This window comes from Pelobates fuscus, chromosome 6, assembly GCF_036172605.1.
Source record: "Pelobates fuscus isolate aPelFus1 chromosome 6, aPelFus1.pri, whole genome shotgun sequence".
In the NCBI taxonomy this organism is placed as follows: Eukaryota; Metazoa; Chordata; class Amphibia; order Anura; family Pelobatidae; genus Pelobates; species Pelobates fuscus.
Window position 1 is genome coordinate 291606052 of NC_086322.1, and position 16055 is coordinate 291622106.

The 16055-nt window shown below is 41.1% G+C and overlaps 1 protein-coding gene across 2 annotated transcripts in view; it reads left to right on the top strand.

The window, feature by feature from the left end:
• Positions 1–1034: 1034 nt before the first annotated feature.
• The window catches only part of SULF2 (sulfatase 2), a 268821-nt gene continuing 253800 nt past the window's right edge, over positions 1035–16055 (top strand). For both annotated transcript variants that reach the window (XM_063459445.1, XM_063459448.1), the window contains exon 1: positions 1035–1053. The gene's annotated coding sequence lies outside the window, so the exon portion shown is untranslated. The remainder of the gene's footprint in view (positions 1054–16055) is intronic.

The window sequence follows — 16055 nt, forward strand, 5'->3', positions numbered from 1 at the left end:
AGGTGGGCAGGGTGGAGGTAGTTGGTAGGTGGGTAGAGGTGCAGATAGTTGGTAGGTGGGCAGGGTGGAGGTAGTTGGTAGGTGTGTGCAGGTCGGTTGGGCGAGGTAGTTGGTAATCCGTGGTAATTTTGCGTAGGTAGTTGGTAGGTGGGCAGGGTGGAGGTGCAGATAGTTGGTAGGTGGGTAGAGGTGGAGGTAGTTGGTAGGTGGTCAGGGTACAGATAGTTGGTAGGTGGGTGGAGGTGCAGATAGTTGGTAGGTGGGTGGAGGTGGAGGTAGTGGGTAGGTGGGCAGGGTGGAGGTAGTTGGTAGGTGGGTGGAGGTAGTTGGTAGGTGGGTGGAGGTAGTTGGTAGGTGGGTAGAGGTAGTTGGTAGGTAGGTAGATGTAGTTGGTAGGTGGGTGGATAGTTGGTAGGTGGGCAGGGTGGAGGTAGTTGGTAATCCCTGGTAATGTTGTGGTAGGCAGTTGGTAGGTGGGCAGGGTGGAGGTAGTTGGTAGGTGGGTAGAGGTAGTTGGTAATCCCTGGTAATGTTGCGGTAGGTAGTTGGTAGGTGGGTGGAGGTAGTTGGTAATCCCTGGTAATGTTGCGGTAGGTAGTTGGTAGGTGGGCATGGGAGGGGTAGTTGGTGCTGATGAAGGGTAGTCTCAGTCTGTGGTCGGTCAGGGAGGTAGGTGGCCTGGCAGGCGGTACATAGAGAGTGGGTGATGGGAGGTAGGTAGCCGGTGAGTGATGGAGGGGGCGGAGCTCTGTGTCGGTGGGTGATGGAGTGGGCGGAGCTCTCAGTCGGTGGGTTGGGTTAGCCCCCGCTCTCAGCCCGCAGTCAGTGTTGATACCCCGCCCTCTTTGGGCGGTATTAGGAATAGGTGGGCGGATTTGCGCGTTAGCCACGCCCGGTGGGCGGAGCCGGCGGTCAGCGCTTCCCAGACAGCTCTCAGAAGCTGCAGCAGCCGCCGGGCCGTCAGCTGTGCGGGGACACGGTGCGGGCAGCGGGCGGACTCAGCGGGGACACGGTGCGACCTGCGGGAGGATACAGGATACAGGGAGATGCCAGGTACTGAAACCTTACTGCACTGACTGCGCTATCCATCCTCTATAACACCTCCTCACTGACTGTATACTGTGTATTACACCTCCTCACTGACTGTATACTGTGTATTACATCTCCTCACTGACTGTATACTGTGTATTACACCTCCTCACTGACTGTATACTGTGTATTACACCTCCTCACTGACTGTATACTGTGTATTACACCTCCTCACTGACTGTATACTGTGTATTACACCTCCTCACTGACTGTATACTGTGTATTACACCTCCTCACTGACTGTATACTGTGTATTACACCTCCTCACTGACTGTATACTGTGTATGACACCTCCTCACTGACTGTATACTGTGTATTACACCTCCTCACTGACTGTATACTGTGTATTACACCTCCTCACTGACTGTATACTGTGTATTACACCTCCTCACTGACTGTATACTGTGTATTACTCCTCACTGACTGTATACTGTGTATTACACCTCCTCACTGACTGTATACTGTGTATTACACCTCCTCACTGAATGTATACTGTGTATTACACCTCCTCACTGACTGTATACTCTGTATTACATCTCTATACTCTGCATCACTGACTGTATACTGTGTATTACACCTCCTCACTGACTGTATACTCTGTATTACATCTCTATACTCTGCATCACTGACTGTATACTGTGTATTACACCTCCTCACTGACTGTATACTCTGTATTACATCTCTATACTCTGCATCACTGACTGTATACTGTGTATTACACCTCCTCACTGACTGTATACTGTGTATTACACCTCCTCACTGACTGTATACTGTGTATTACACCTTACACCTCCTCACTGTCTGTATACTGTGTATTACATCTCTATATTCTGTATCACTGACTGTATACTGTGTATTAAACCTCTATACTCTGTATCACTGACTGTATACTCTGTATCACTGACTGTATACTGTGTTTTACACCTCACTGACTGTGACTACCAGCCTGATTTACCTAATGGGCTCTCCATACTGGACTATCTATCCTGTACTGCACCTCACTGACTGTACATTCTGTACTGCACTTCCTGGACTACCAACCTGTTTTACTTACTGAGCTATCCATCCTGTGTTCCACTTCCCTGACTACCAGCCTGTCCTAATTAATGGGCTATGCATCCTATGCTGCACCTCCCTGCCTGTCCATCCTATACTACACCTAACAGAGTACCAACCTGCTTTACTTAATGGGCTATCCATCCTGCACTCCACTTCCCTGAGTACCAACCTGCTTTACCTAATGGGCTATCCATCCTGCACTCCACTTCCCTGAGTACCAACCTGCTTTACATGATGGGCTCTCCATCCTGCACTCCACTTCCCTGAGTACCAACCTGCTTTACATGATGGGCTATCCATCCTGCACTCCACTTCCCTGAGTACCAACCTGCTTTACATGATGGGCTATCCATCCTGCACTCCACTTCCCTGAGTACCAACCTGCTTTACCTAATGGGCTATCCATCCTGCACTCCACTTCCCTGAGTACCAACCTGCTTTACCTAATGGGCTATGCATCCTATGTTGTACCTCACTGGCTGTGCATCCTTTTTCTTTACCCTGCTTCCTGATTAGCCAATATGTACTCCACACCCTTCACTAGATGATTTTATTCTGTTTGTCTGACTTGCCATCCTTTACTTAACTCATCTTTTCTCCAACCCCCCTCTATCCCTTTACTTCTGCTGTCCTGCATTTTAATCTTATTATTATGGCGATATTTCATGCACACTCGCCTACCCATAAACTTGTTCCTTATTTTTACCTCCAATTCCTGAGCGTGCCTTTTATCAATAAGTTGTGACATTTCCTTGCACGGTTCTAATACATTGTGTGGTATTAATGTTTTGCTTTATATTCTACCTCTGTGATCTTAAACTGACAATCACTATATCAATATCTCTGATGATACATCTGGCAATCATTTTATCAATACCGACCGCATGATCAATTAACGTGGGTCAATTATATTGAATATTTGCAATATGTTATGTAAAAAGTGCTGTAATTAATGAAAGGGAATATATAACGATATATATATATATATTTTTTTTTTCCATATATGTTTGCAAGTGATGAGCTATAATCCCATCTGTTTTTATTTATTATGCTTTAACCCTTTCCACTCACATAGAGCCAGCAGGCTGTGTAGACTTGTAGCTGTTACTTTAATTACACATTAACGCTGATTGATCTGCTTCTATGTCTCCTTCATCTGAACTACTACTGTCTCTTTAATTTAACTCTTAGAGCGATTTTACGATTGTTATAGCCCTGCACTCCCCTGTATCTCATAGCAAAATAGAAACCGGTTCGATGCTCACATTTAAGTTATTGCACCCTATATTGTATATTCATGTATTCATGCTGAGTCGAAAACTTTACCACTTCCCATTTTATCGTCCTTGTTTCTCTTTTAACTCTTTGTGTGCCTGACAATCATTTAGAGCAGATATATGATTGGCTGGGTTTGTTTACGGAATATTGGCCCACCGTTCTAATAAAAGGTCCAAATGCTCTTTCTTGTACTGCTTGCAGTGAGATATATTTAATGCAAACTCTTTGATATATGGATAATTCCTGTAATATGATCGCTCAAATTATGATTCATTTTATGGTGGTACTTATGCTGTAAATGTGTCATTTTATGTTGAAGTTGAGTGAAGAAAAAAATAATTATATATATATATACATTTTTTTTTAACCCCTTAAGGACCAAACTTCTGGAATAAAAGGGAATCATGACATGTCACACATGTCATGTGTCCTTAAGGGGTTAAAGCAATTTGTGCATAAATTGTGCATAAACACTCATTTATGGTTAATATTTTCGCCTACAAACTCAAATTGTTAATTTGATCACCAAGGGTTAATTTTTGCTTTTCTGGATGACTGATATCGTTTACTGTTTGCCCCTTTTAAAGCGCTATTTAAAAAAAAAAAAATGTGTGATCTGTAGTATAATATAAGGCTGTGATTTATCATGTAATTTAGGTAGATATATTTCCTTCCTTTTGATTCCTAATTTACTTTTACTTAATTTACCCTTTACATTGAAGAAATGACTTTGATTGAAGGGTATGGGGGGAGCGGGGGCAAGAGATGTTGAGTGAGGATGGTTATTATATCGAATACTAAGACAGAATCCAAGTAAATGGATTATGTGAGCTGTGCATGGTTTTATAATATATAGGGTTATTCTCTAGTGTATTGAGAATTCTGGAAAACTGACGTAAAAAATTGCGAATCATAGGCCAAATAATCCAAGCTGCGAAAATAGCGAAATAGGGGGATTTATTAGAGTTTGACTATTCTGGACCTAAATTTGCAATTCCCTCAACATTCTTCACACTCCTTGCTTCAGTGATCAAACCTCATAATCTTGTTTAAAAGGCCAATTTGTTTGAAAGAGTCGGGAATCCTAATCCTTGCTCGACAGGCTGTGTATATTTGCAGTAGGGGATTTCGGTTCGTGACCCCCTTTTAAATAGATTAATTGATGAATGGCAATGGAAAAAATACAGAGGGTGGTTAAATCATCAATCACGTAGGGCCCTATAGGTTGGGATTTGCCGAAAGTCATCAGTCATTTTGAATGAAAACTGATTTTATTTTTTTTGTGTGTTAATCCATCTGTTTTCAGGTTTGTATCCGGCTTTACTTGGGTGGAAAGTTTGAGATTAAATGAATAATTGATTATTCAGTCGGTCAGTGGAAACCAACATGTAATTATCATGCTTTTGTGAAAATTAAACTCTCATGACGCCGAGCCAGCCAGTGAAACATTGCTTTTCTTTTTGTGTGACTTGTGGAGCATCGTGGGACTTGTAGTTACATTGCAAATGAAGTGCTATTGGCTGATTTATCCTAGATATAAACTGGGCATTGTGTAGAAGTTAGAATAAACTTGAGTCTTAGTGAGATTTATATTGGAGGAATGTGATATATATATATATATATATATTTTTTTTTTTTTGTTAAACCGTTTATGGCCACTGTATACAGTTTTACTTTATTTTAATTACATAATGTGTGTTTTTATATGTATTTATCTCTACAATATACTTTTCTAAAGACCATAATTGATCAAAAAGAGTTTCAAAGAACTTCCTAGAGAGAGATCGCTCAATGATGCTGGTACAGGTTTTTGCACTGAAGTGAGACTTGTCATGAATTCAAGGTGAATTTTATATTTTAAGGCCAGAATAGCGGAACAGAAAACATGATTTGACTTGGAGAATTCTTTCTAATTCTACTATTGTGACCTAAATTTAGATTTTCACTTTGAATTCACGGCAATTCTATCTTTAGTGCATAACTTTGATAATGTAACTTCCTCTTGGTGGCAAAATGTGCACGCCAGAAGATCCCCTAATTTCGATGTTAAGGCTAGATCCATTTTAAATCCAGAATGGCATACATTTTTTATTTTTTGCTCAATTTTGTAGCATCACTTGTCTGTCGAGTTTGTTCTATATGTGAGTGACGTCAGACTTGTTTAAAAGAGTTGGCGTTTGTAAATCCTTCCTTGGTGCCTCTTGGACATAGCATTGTATATTAAAGGGACACTCTGAACACTGAAACTTATTTTGGGCACAACCCTCCTCCTGGTACCTGAACCCTTTGGGTAACTACGAGGCTGAGGTTTCTGCATTTTACTGAAGTGGTTATGTTGCATTTTTTTTTGTGGGTTTTTTTATGTTTAATTACAGAGAAAAATACTGTCCGTTTTATGTTTGTTTGTTCTTTTCCTTTTTTGTATAAGGGCCAGTGAGTCTGTCAATAAGATGGCTGGAGTGCTCTCTTCCTGGCTGGCAATACTTTTTCTGTACATATAGGCTCATACTCCCCAACATCGGTGTCGTGGGAATAAAAGAGGGCGGACCAGTGAATCAATGGGGGCGGCCAATCGCAGACCAATCTGCTGTGAATGCACGTCTGATTGCTGGCCCACTAAGGGGGGAACCATGCTGAGACCACTATATCGTCACACCATGATGGGCCCTATCCCCCCGAGAATAGGGCAATGGCAACTTCTGAAGCACTAGAGCTTTCTAGGGACAATTCCCTGCATTCACATTGGATTCTCACTATTGTGAATAAACTTAACTATATCAAGAGAAGATGGACATCTAACTATAACACACTATAGCTGCACCCGCCGAAAACCCCAATGCCGATGTCGCCATCAGGGGTCTTGGCAAAATATGCCAAAGGTGACAGGACCGCTTTAAGGTTTGTCATTGTTTCAGGATGGAGGTCTCTATTTTCAAACAGTCACTGACTGTTCCTGTCAATCAAGGCTGCGGAGAATCTGTCTGTGATTTGATGAGTAAATCCAGGATTTTCACTGCGCAGTGGGGGAAAGAAAAACACGCAAAGGTTCTTGGAACTTTCAGGTGCTGTGTCCAATTATTTTTATTTTTTTAATTTAGGGGGGACAAAAAAAGCTTAATGGCCTTTTTCAACATGCTGTATGATGCCTGGACTATTGACGTGTGACAAAACCACTTTGCTTGCGAACGGTTTGAAACACTGCATTGCATATGTCCCAGGTGAATAATTTTAATTTCAGGAATTAATTTTTGTTTGAAAGAAAACTGTTAACATTTGGACTACGTGGCTTGGATACAAATGTTACTGGCGGTACCTGGTTGATAATTCCGTGTTCTAAATCACAGATTGTCAGTGCTCTCCCTTAGGACAATCAGCAGAAGCTGCTTTTTCAGGATTAGCTCAGAGTGAACACAGGTGGCTCAAACCATTAGCGGTAGTGGACCTTAAGCAAAAATAAAACACTGATTGATCCATCTGCGGTAATTTTAGGGAAAGGAAATCACGAAACTGTGCAGGATTACATGAGATAAAGATTAGGCAGGCCAGAAGAACTAATTAAACACAACCCAGAAAATTGTCCTGCTCTGCTCCCGTTAGACAGACTTTCTTCCAGTTTTTATAAACTGTGAAATTCAGGCACAGGCTCCATAGCTTTTGATATTTAATTTTAAAATGTCAGAGAGAAAGAAAATCGTGCGATATCAGTCCACTGGGTGAAAAATTGTTTACGAAGATTCCCTGATGGTTTTTGGGGGAAAGCCTGCAAGAATTCAAAATTGTGAGATTTGCCCACCAACACCACTATATCTGCAGGATTTATAGCAGGACTGATTATATACTATCCCGTCTCAAGTTATATATCCAGATAACAGAGCTAGGTTTCACGTCACAGCCAAAGATGCATGTTCTAGCTTAGAACATATTCTTCTTGTATATGATATTATACAAGGAGCTCCCTGCCCCGCTCTCCTTTTTTTTTATATATTCCTTTTAACTGCATCATCACATACCTAATGCCCTGTCCGTATTAATATCTTAATGTATGCTGTATGCCCTACAGGTCCCAGTTGTCTTTGACAGATTCTGAGATAGATTTCTGCAAATTAAAATAATCCTCTCCGCTGCTTCCGTTGTCTTGCACAGCTTTTCATTTTACGTGTTTTGTCATGAATGAAACTGCACCCAAATGCTGAACGATGCTTATAAACTCAACGCATGCCAAGGTCCCGTTAAAACCTGCTTTGCTCTCTCATTGCAAACCACAGGACCACTAGGTCACTGTTGCGAGGAGGCCTCGAGCAGCTTAACAATACCTGCTCATTAGGTGTATGTGTATATATTTTATTTTGTATATTTTTTTTTATTCCAGTAACCTTCGCAAACATCCACCTCCTCAATGGCAGGCAAAGTAGAAGAAAGCTTATCTGGCATTTTATATAAAATAATAGAATTATGTATGTGTTTATTATTAAATAAAATGTATAGCTGTCAAAAAATAATAAAGGCTTCGCCGTTTCATTTTTTTGTTTCGCCGTTACACATGGGAAAGAAATAATGGCCATTTTTCTGAAAATAGTATTTTATGGTTGATGGGGAAGAATGAATTGTTATATTTTTCTGTAGTGTTAAAACCTGCTCAGTAGTGCATTATAGATTCATTTAGAATGTTGCAGGTGGGAGACTCCTTCTTAAACGCCTATCATTTTTCTTGAAAAATACCCCTTATAAACAACGGCGTCTCACGTTATTTTAAAGGCCGTTTGTTCTGGCGCCTTCGAAAAGCATAAAATACTTATTGGCAAGCTTCTAGATTTTAGGGTTGTGTTCAGCTGAATAAATGGCAGTGGACGAACGTCTCCCGCTGGTTTATGGAACCCGAACGATGACTGATTTCTCAAACTGACCACTAGGTGATGGTCTCCCATCATCAATACAAGATCATGGTGAAAAATGTATGCAACACTGGACGGAAATAAATCTTGTGACATTGCAGAGGCTTATTGAAACAATGCCACAGCGAATGTATGCCGTAATCAAACTTAAAGGCGGTCCAATTAAATATTACAGTGTTGAACCCTTTTTTTTTTTTGGCCAGGCAGTGTATATAATAATGACTTCTTTGAGATACAGTTGCAAGAAAAAGTATGTGAACCCTTTGGAATGATATGGATTTCTGCACAAATTGGTCATAAAATGTGATCTGATCATCATCTAAGTCACAACAATAGACAATCACAGTCTGCTTAAACTAATAACACACAAAGAATGAAATGTTGCCATGTTTTTATTGAACACACCATGTAAACATTCACAGTGCAGGTGGAAAAAGTATGTGAACCCCTAGACTATTGACATCTCCAAGAGCTAATTGGAGTGAGATGTCAGCCAACTGGAGTCCAATCAATGAGATGAGATTGGAGGTGTTGGTTACAGCTGCCCTGCCCCATAAAAAACACACACCAGTTCTGGGTTTGCTTTTCACAAGAAGCATTGCCTGATGTGAATGATGCCTCGCACAAAAAAGGCTCTCAGAAAATATATATGCATATGAAGCGGGGTTTAGCATGTTCCAGCCCTCTTATTTTAAAGATCTAAAGCAACGTTAATGTATAGTGGTGTAAAAGCTCATAATTAATCTTATGTGTGCCTAAGCCTAAATTACCATACTCTATAGTTCAAAATCGCATCTCTTATTTTGACGTAACCGTTACAACTCTGATATCAATATAAAAATTGTGCTGTCAAACCACATGCCATGTAAATTCCATTGTTCCCAATCGGCCTGCTAATGCTGTTGTGGCATCGCACGGCAAACTGTTTACTGTATTAACATGCACAAGAAAAATAAAGAATTAAAAAAAAAAAAAAGGCTCTCAGAAGACCTACGATTAAGAATTGTTGACTTGCATAAAGCTGGAAAGGGTTATAAAAGTATCTCCTAAAGCCTTGCTGTTCATCAGTCCACGATAAGACAAATTGTCTATAAATGGAGAAAGTTCAGCACTGCTGCTACTCTCCCTAGGAGTGGCCATCCTGTAAAGATGATTGAAAGAGCACAGCGCAGACTGCTCAATGAGGTGAATAAGAATCCTAGAGTGTCAGCTAAAGACGTACAAAAGTCACTGGCAAATGCTAACATCCCTGTTAGCGAATCTACAATACGTAAAACACTAAACAAGAATGCATTTCGAGAGGATACCACAGAGGAAGCCACTGCTGTCCAAACAAACCATTGCTGCACGTTTACAGTTTGCACAAGAGCACCTGGATGTTCCACAGCAGTACTGGCAAAATATTCTGTGGACAGATGAAACCAAAGTTGAGTTGTTTTGAAGTAACACACAACACTATGTGTGGCGAAAAAGAGGCACAGCACACCAACATCAAAACCTCATCCCAACTGTGAAGTATGGTGGTGGGGGCATCATGGTTTGGGGCTGCTTTGCTGCATCAGGGTATGGACGGATTGCTATCATCGAAGGAAAAATTAATTCCCAAGTTTATCAAGACATTTTGCAGGAGAACCTAAGGCCATCTGTCTACCAGCTGAAGCTCAACAGAAGATGGGTGTTGCAACAGGACAATGACCCAAAGCATAGAAGTAAATCAACAACAGAATGGCTTTAACAGAAGAAAATACGCCTTCTGAAGTGGCCCAGTCAGAGTCCTGACCTCAACCCGATTGAGATGCTGTGGCATGACCTCAAGAAAGCGATTCACACCAGACATCCCAAGAATATTGCTGAATTGAAACAGTTCTGTAAAGAGGAATGGTCAAGAATTACTCCTGACCGTTGTGCACGTCTGATCTGCAACTACAGGAAACATTTGGTTGACGTTATTGCTGCCAAAGGAGGTTCAACCAGTTATTAAATCCAGGGGTTCACATACTTTTTCTACCTGCACTGTGAATGTTTACATGGTGTGTTCAATACAAACATGGCAACATCTAATTTTGTGTGTGTTATTAGTTTAAACAGACTGTGATTGTCTATTGTTGTGACTTAGATGATGATCAGATCAAATTTTATGACCATATCATTCCAAAGGGTTCACATACTTTTTCTTGCAACTGTATATTGTTGCAGTGTTCCTCTATAAGATTCCTGGTGGGATATTGTCCTGGTGACATGTTTTGGAGGAAAATTAGGTAGCTGACTGATATCAATGGACCACTAAACTGCTAATGATGTTCCACCATGGTTTTTACCTCCAGGACACCACATGTTGACTACAAAATGAGCTGATGTTGGTATAGGAACTTTTAAATAGCAGCAAATGACTTCTAGAGATATTCAGGTTAATAAAGGTGGACTAGAATATATATTTAATGAGAAGGCCACATCTTTCGACCATACTCCTTTATCTTGATACAAGACAATTTTCCAACTAGCTGTTATCCTAGTATACCATATTTTCTTATTCACTACAGAATAAGCTCCTTATTACATACATCCTTAAAGAGAGAGAGACAGTTTGAGGAATCCTACCTTACCAACCCCCAGATGCAGGGATTCTGGGACAGGGAACCCAATTGCTCCATACCCTACGCAAAGAATGTCCTCAGCCAGTGCATGATGGATCAGTTATGAAGATGCCTTCAAGAAAATATTCTTTCTTGGCACCCATGATTGGTATCGCTACCTTGTTTAAAATTTGAGAATCGTACTAACATTAGCATGATGGCACTTTCTACCTGAGAGTGATTGACTCTTTATCCTCTCATCTTCTGGTGTTCTGTTCCAGCAGATCATACAATTCCTCGTTTTCTACATCTTTTTTTTATTTATTTTTTTATTTCATTTCAAGTTGTTGTTGTTGTGTTTTTTTGTTTTTTTTTTGTCATGCCTTATTTGTTTAAAAGGACACGGTAGGCACCCGGACCACTACATTTAAGTGGTCTGGGTGCAATGTTCCTATTGCACCTAATGCTGCAATGTAACAAATTGCAGTTCCAGAGAAACGGCAATGTTTACATTACTGCACTAAGTCTGCCTACGATGGCTATATCCCAGACAGCCACGGAAGGTGCTTACTGCATCCAAACGCACCTTTGGTCCGTTACCTGACGCTGGACATCTTCACGATCTGCATGAGGACCTCCAGTGTAAGATTATTCCCTATAGGAAAGCATTTGCCGCTCATGTACATTAGCGCCTGCTCATTACGGAATGTTGGAGAGGGACGCTGGGATCAGATAAGTAAAGGGTTTTTTAACCCTTTATTTATCGCAGAGGGAGCTATAAGTGCCAGGAATACAAAGCTGTATTCCTGACACTATAGTGTCCCATTAAATAAAATGTATAGCTGTTAAAATCTTTGGTAAAGGATTTCTCTGGGGAAATAACTGCATGTTCACTGGGCTGTTGAATGACCTGTCTGTGCGATTTCCTTTATTCTTCGATCTTCATATTACTTTTTCTCCCCCTATTTTAGTAACACTGTCATTTGGCAATCTGCTGTGTCTTTCATGTAGTACTTGTTGGTATTTCATTTATTTAAAGGGTTATTATTCATAACCACTCTAAATAACTTCCTTTTTCATGTTATCTTAAAAATGCAATAAAAAGAAAAAAAACACAAAAAACCTCATAAAACGATGGCTTAATATTGCCCTTTCCAAATTGTCAACAAATGTAACAGACCTAAAGTTATAGATCCATCAGACACTCTCATATGTCCTGACTGCCTCTCTGGTGCTCAAAAAGATGTAATACCTCTGTCCGAGCTTTCTGGATTTCTCAATCAGGGATTTTCAGTACTCAATTGCCCTTGATAGAGGCATGAGTCAGATATGCAAATTTTATAGATTCCCTCTGTAATCTGATGTCAGAACCGGAAACCCTTTTGCGATATTATGCTCTAATGATAAACGTGAGCTAAGTGTTCTGTGAGACTTAAGCAAAGACTAACATAAGGGCGAGTTAACTCGGCTTGCTTGCTTAGGTCCAGGGTCTCCCTAAGGCTAAAGCGTAATCCAGATATACAACCATTGCTCACTGTGTCAAGAGGGGTATCGGACAACGCACTGATAAGCCCAAAACAAAGCCGGGCTTTTTTTCAGTAAAGAATGTCATGTTTATTTAACCGAAGAGATTGAAAGCAGAATCTATATATGTAGCTTGTCTGCAACTTGGAGATCATGAAGCCAATTCAATATGTGTTTGTCCTTTGTTTATGAATAAGGCTAATGGTGCTTTGGGAGTTAAGGGTGGACCTTAAAAGTGCAAGAATTTCAAAGCCTGATCAATGAAAAAAGACAAACCCTTTTAGCAATATTTGTATTTATTCATATGTTTGTTTTTTAATTTAATTTATTTATTTATGAACAGGTGCTCTTTAAAGCAACACTATGGAAAAAAGCATGCAAATCTATAGTCCTAATACTATAGTGTCCCTACTCTTTATTTTTATTTTTAAATTAAAGATTTGCTTTATCTTTTTCCAGCTACTGATCTCTCCTCCTTCGATATCCAATGCTTCTCACTGACGAACATTGAGGACACAATGTAAATGCTACATGTGCAATCCAACTCCCACGTAGGAAACTGTTGAAGAAATGCTTTTTTTCTATTGGTCTACCATGACCACGTTTTATTCGATCAGTGCAGCGGAAGTGCCTCTAGCGGCTGTCATACTTAAAGCCATTCGACGTAGCCTTAACTCTGCAATGTAAACATTTAGTTCCTAAAAATATAAACCTGTAATGTTTTCCATTTCAGAATTAAAAGGACAGGCTCACTACATCATTGAGACGAAGTGGTCTGGGTGACAAGAGTGTCCATTTAAACACTGTGTAACCATTAGCCTGACAAAGCCAATAAATCCGTGATGGTTTTTGTTCGTGCCTGACTTTGTTTTTGTTAAAAAAAATTCTGTTTGCGCAGATGCACTGTTTCCCTGTCTCCTAATGGTCTGCTTGCAATTCTGCAAAAATCTGTCAACTGCTACAATATATAGTTTGCTGCCAAGACTGTACCAAACATATACAGCATCTCACTTTACCATTGGTCTGATAAAAATTATATATCTATATATCTTATCTGCGTGTGTATGTTTAATATATTAGATGTCTGTATCTGACTATCGTTGTGTTCTATTAGAACTCAGCACAACCAATAGGGGATCAGAGAGCTACAAAATCCCTCCCCCATTGGCTACATACAGTTTGCCTTCTAGAACTGTAATTGTAGATTATGCTAGCTTTAGTGTACCTATAATCTTAATTTTATTAATGACAGGAGGCGAGTATTTGCTTAAGTCTCTCTTTACTAGAACTCCACAGCAGCACAGAAAAAACAACCAATCAGAAAAAAGTTAGGTACTATAAAACTCCCCTCCCCATGCATCATTTCCTTTTTCAAGCTGCGACAAAACAGAATAAAAGGCAGAAAACATAATGGGGAAGAAACGAAGTCCTAGATACGATGAATACAACGATGTCCACCACCCGAGAAGAACTGCCAAACCAGATAGTGTTGATGGACTGTAAACTGAAACGAGAGAAAAACAGAATCGACAGGTTGATTATCCAATGAAAGGTACTCTGAATAAACATGTAGGCACCCAATGTAGCAACCAAAATTACCTAAAATGAAGATATCCCAACCCTACTTATGAAAGAAAAGACATAAGAGCATGCAACAGGTAGCAGAGACAACAAGCAGAGTTGCATACGTACCTGATCAAACCAAACTATAAACATAGAACAAGGGAGGGATAAAAATGGGTGGGAAATACTCGCCTCCTGTCATTAATAAAATTAAGATTATAGGTACACTAAAGCTAGCATAATCTACAATTTTATAACATGACAGGAGGCTTCGTATTTGCTGTTTCAACGCTCAGATCACCAATCCAACGCTGGTTGTGTCGCTGGTACCTATTCCAGGAGATAGCAAAGTAATCCTAATTGTACTTACCAACTGCGAAAAAACGACAGTAGACGAATCAATGAAGATGTCAGCCGATGAAGCATCTCAACACACAGAAAAAACACCATCTGCTGATAGATCCAACAAACTTGTGTTGTCACCTGCTTCCTAGCGGTTGGTACCTGAGCTTGCAACTGACCTATCAGCTATTTTCCTGTAGTTGTAAAATAACGAAGGCCTTTTGCGTATGCAAGGCCGCGAGAAGAAACTGCCACCAAGACGCAATATAACCGAGTATGATCCTTCATTCTCTCCTGGTCTACCTGGTTAGATGTCTCATCCGAGGATAAATCCGTAGTGCCTGCGGGAGTGTTGTCAACTAGCCATATCCTAAGTGATTCCGGCATTCCAAATGGACTGTGTAATCCTCGGACTCTGTAGAGAAAAGATTCCAAAAGGACGTCTAGTCATGGTTCCGAACTGAACTCATGTGGAGGAACAGTGGTCGACTATTTTCTGGAATAGTGAATCCCAGAAATATTCAAAGGGATGGAGAGTGCAAACCGGAGTGCAGATTTCCATCCAGGTATGTCCTCGCCTAAGAGTGAAAGGTGTCTGTGTAGGAGTCGGGGTACCCCAGGTACTCTCGCAAGGTCTCGTAGGTCTCCTCGACGGTAGTTGAAGAGTAGGTTAGCGTGAATCAAAAAAGCAGAATGGTTCCCGCGAGGGGTAAATAGCTAATAGACGGAGGACCCACCAACTCCGAATCCTGTTCACCAGGTATGCGTTCCGAGGAGATGGGGCCGTCCTGCCCCCTTCTCCCGAGATCGTAATGAGCAGGGAACTCAAGCCAACCGGGATGTCCGGTCTCACCATGTGAACCATGTGTACGGTTACCCAGAGACCGGATAACTGGCCCTCCTTAATCTTGGTACCCGAGCAAGGCAGTGTCCTTTCGCTCCATGAAGGTTTCCGTAGCTCCTGTCATCTTGATATGGGAGAAACGGTCTGTGCGGTTGGTCCGCAATAGCCTGGATATCCAAAACAGAAAGCAGATTTACGATTTATAAGGTGTAGAGAAAAACCAAACACCTGCACTCTCGTAATACCTGAAGCCATCCGTTAGCCGTACTATCTTCAGTAGTGTGTGTACCTAAGTGATCCGGACCCAGTAGAGCCCTCACCGGAGATAGAATAGAGGGATCCAGACTAAAGATTATATCTTGTATGACTAGGCAGTCCTCTATAACGAAATCAGTAGTACGGGCGTCAGATCCAATTGAATGCAGGAGGGACGCCCCTCTATGTAGTCACCGATGTCTTGCACAGGTACAAGCCTGTGTGGTGAGCGAATGGCCGGCCCTGTAGAGTGACGAGCGTATGAGAGAGCCGCGTTCTCATCTAATGTGATCGACTAACGTGACCGCGTCCGGCCGATAGCCTGAGCGGGCCGCGCCGGTTAACAACCAAACAGTAGGGTTTACATCCGTGATCGGTTCCTTCTATGAGAACGTGTCCTCCAAACATGTACTCTGTATCCAGCCCAGTATTCGGCCGAGGTTGAGAGAGGGCTGTGTCCCTCAATAACAAATCAGTGTCCGTCCCGTATCTGAGAGGGTTCGCTCTCTGTTCCTGAAAATAAAGTATTCTTGAATCGGGATGAAGGAGGGCCGCACCCTCCTGTGGTCCAAACTAGAGTCCCTAGAGACTCAGGGTGACCAATTGCAGGGTACACCCAATACCAATATCAGTATA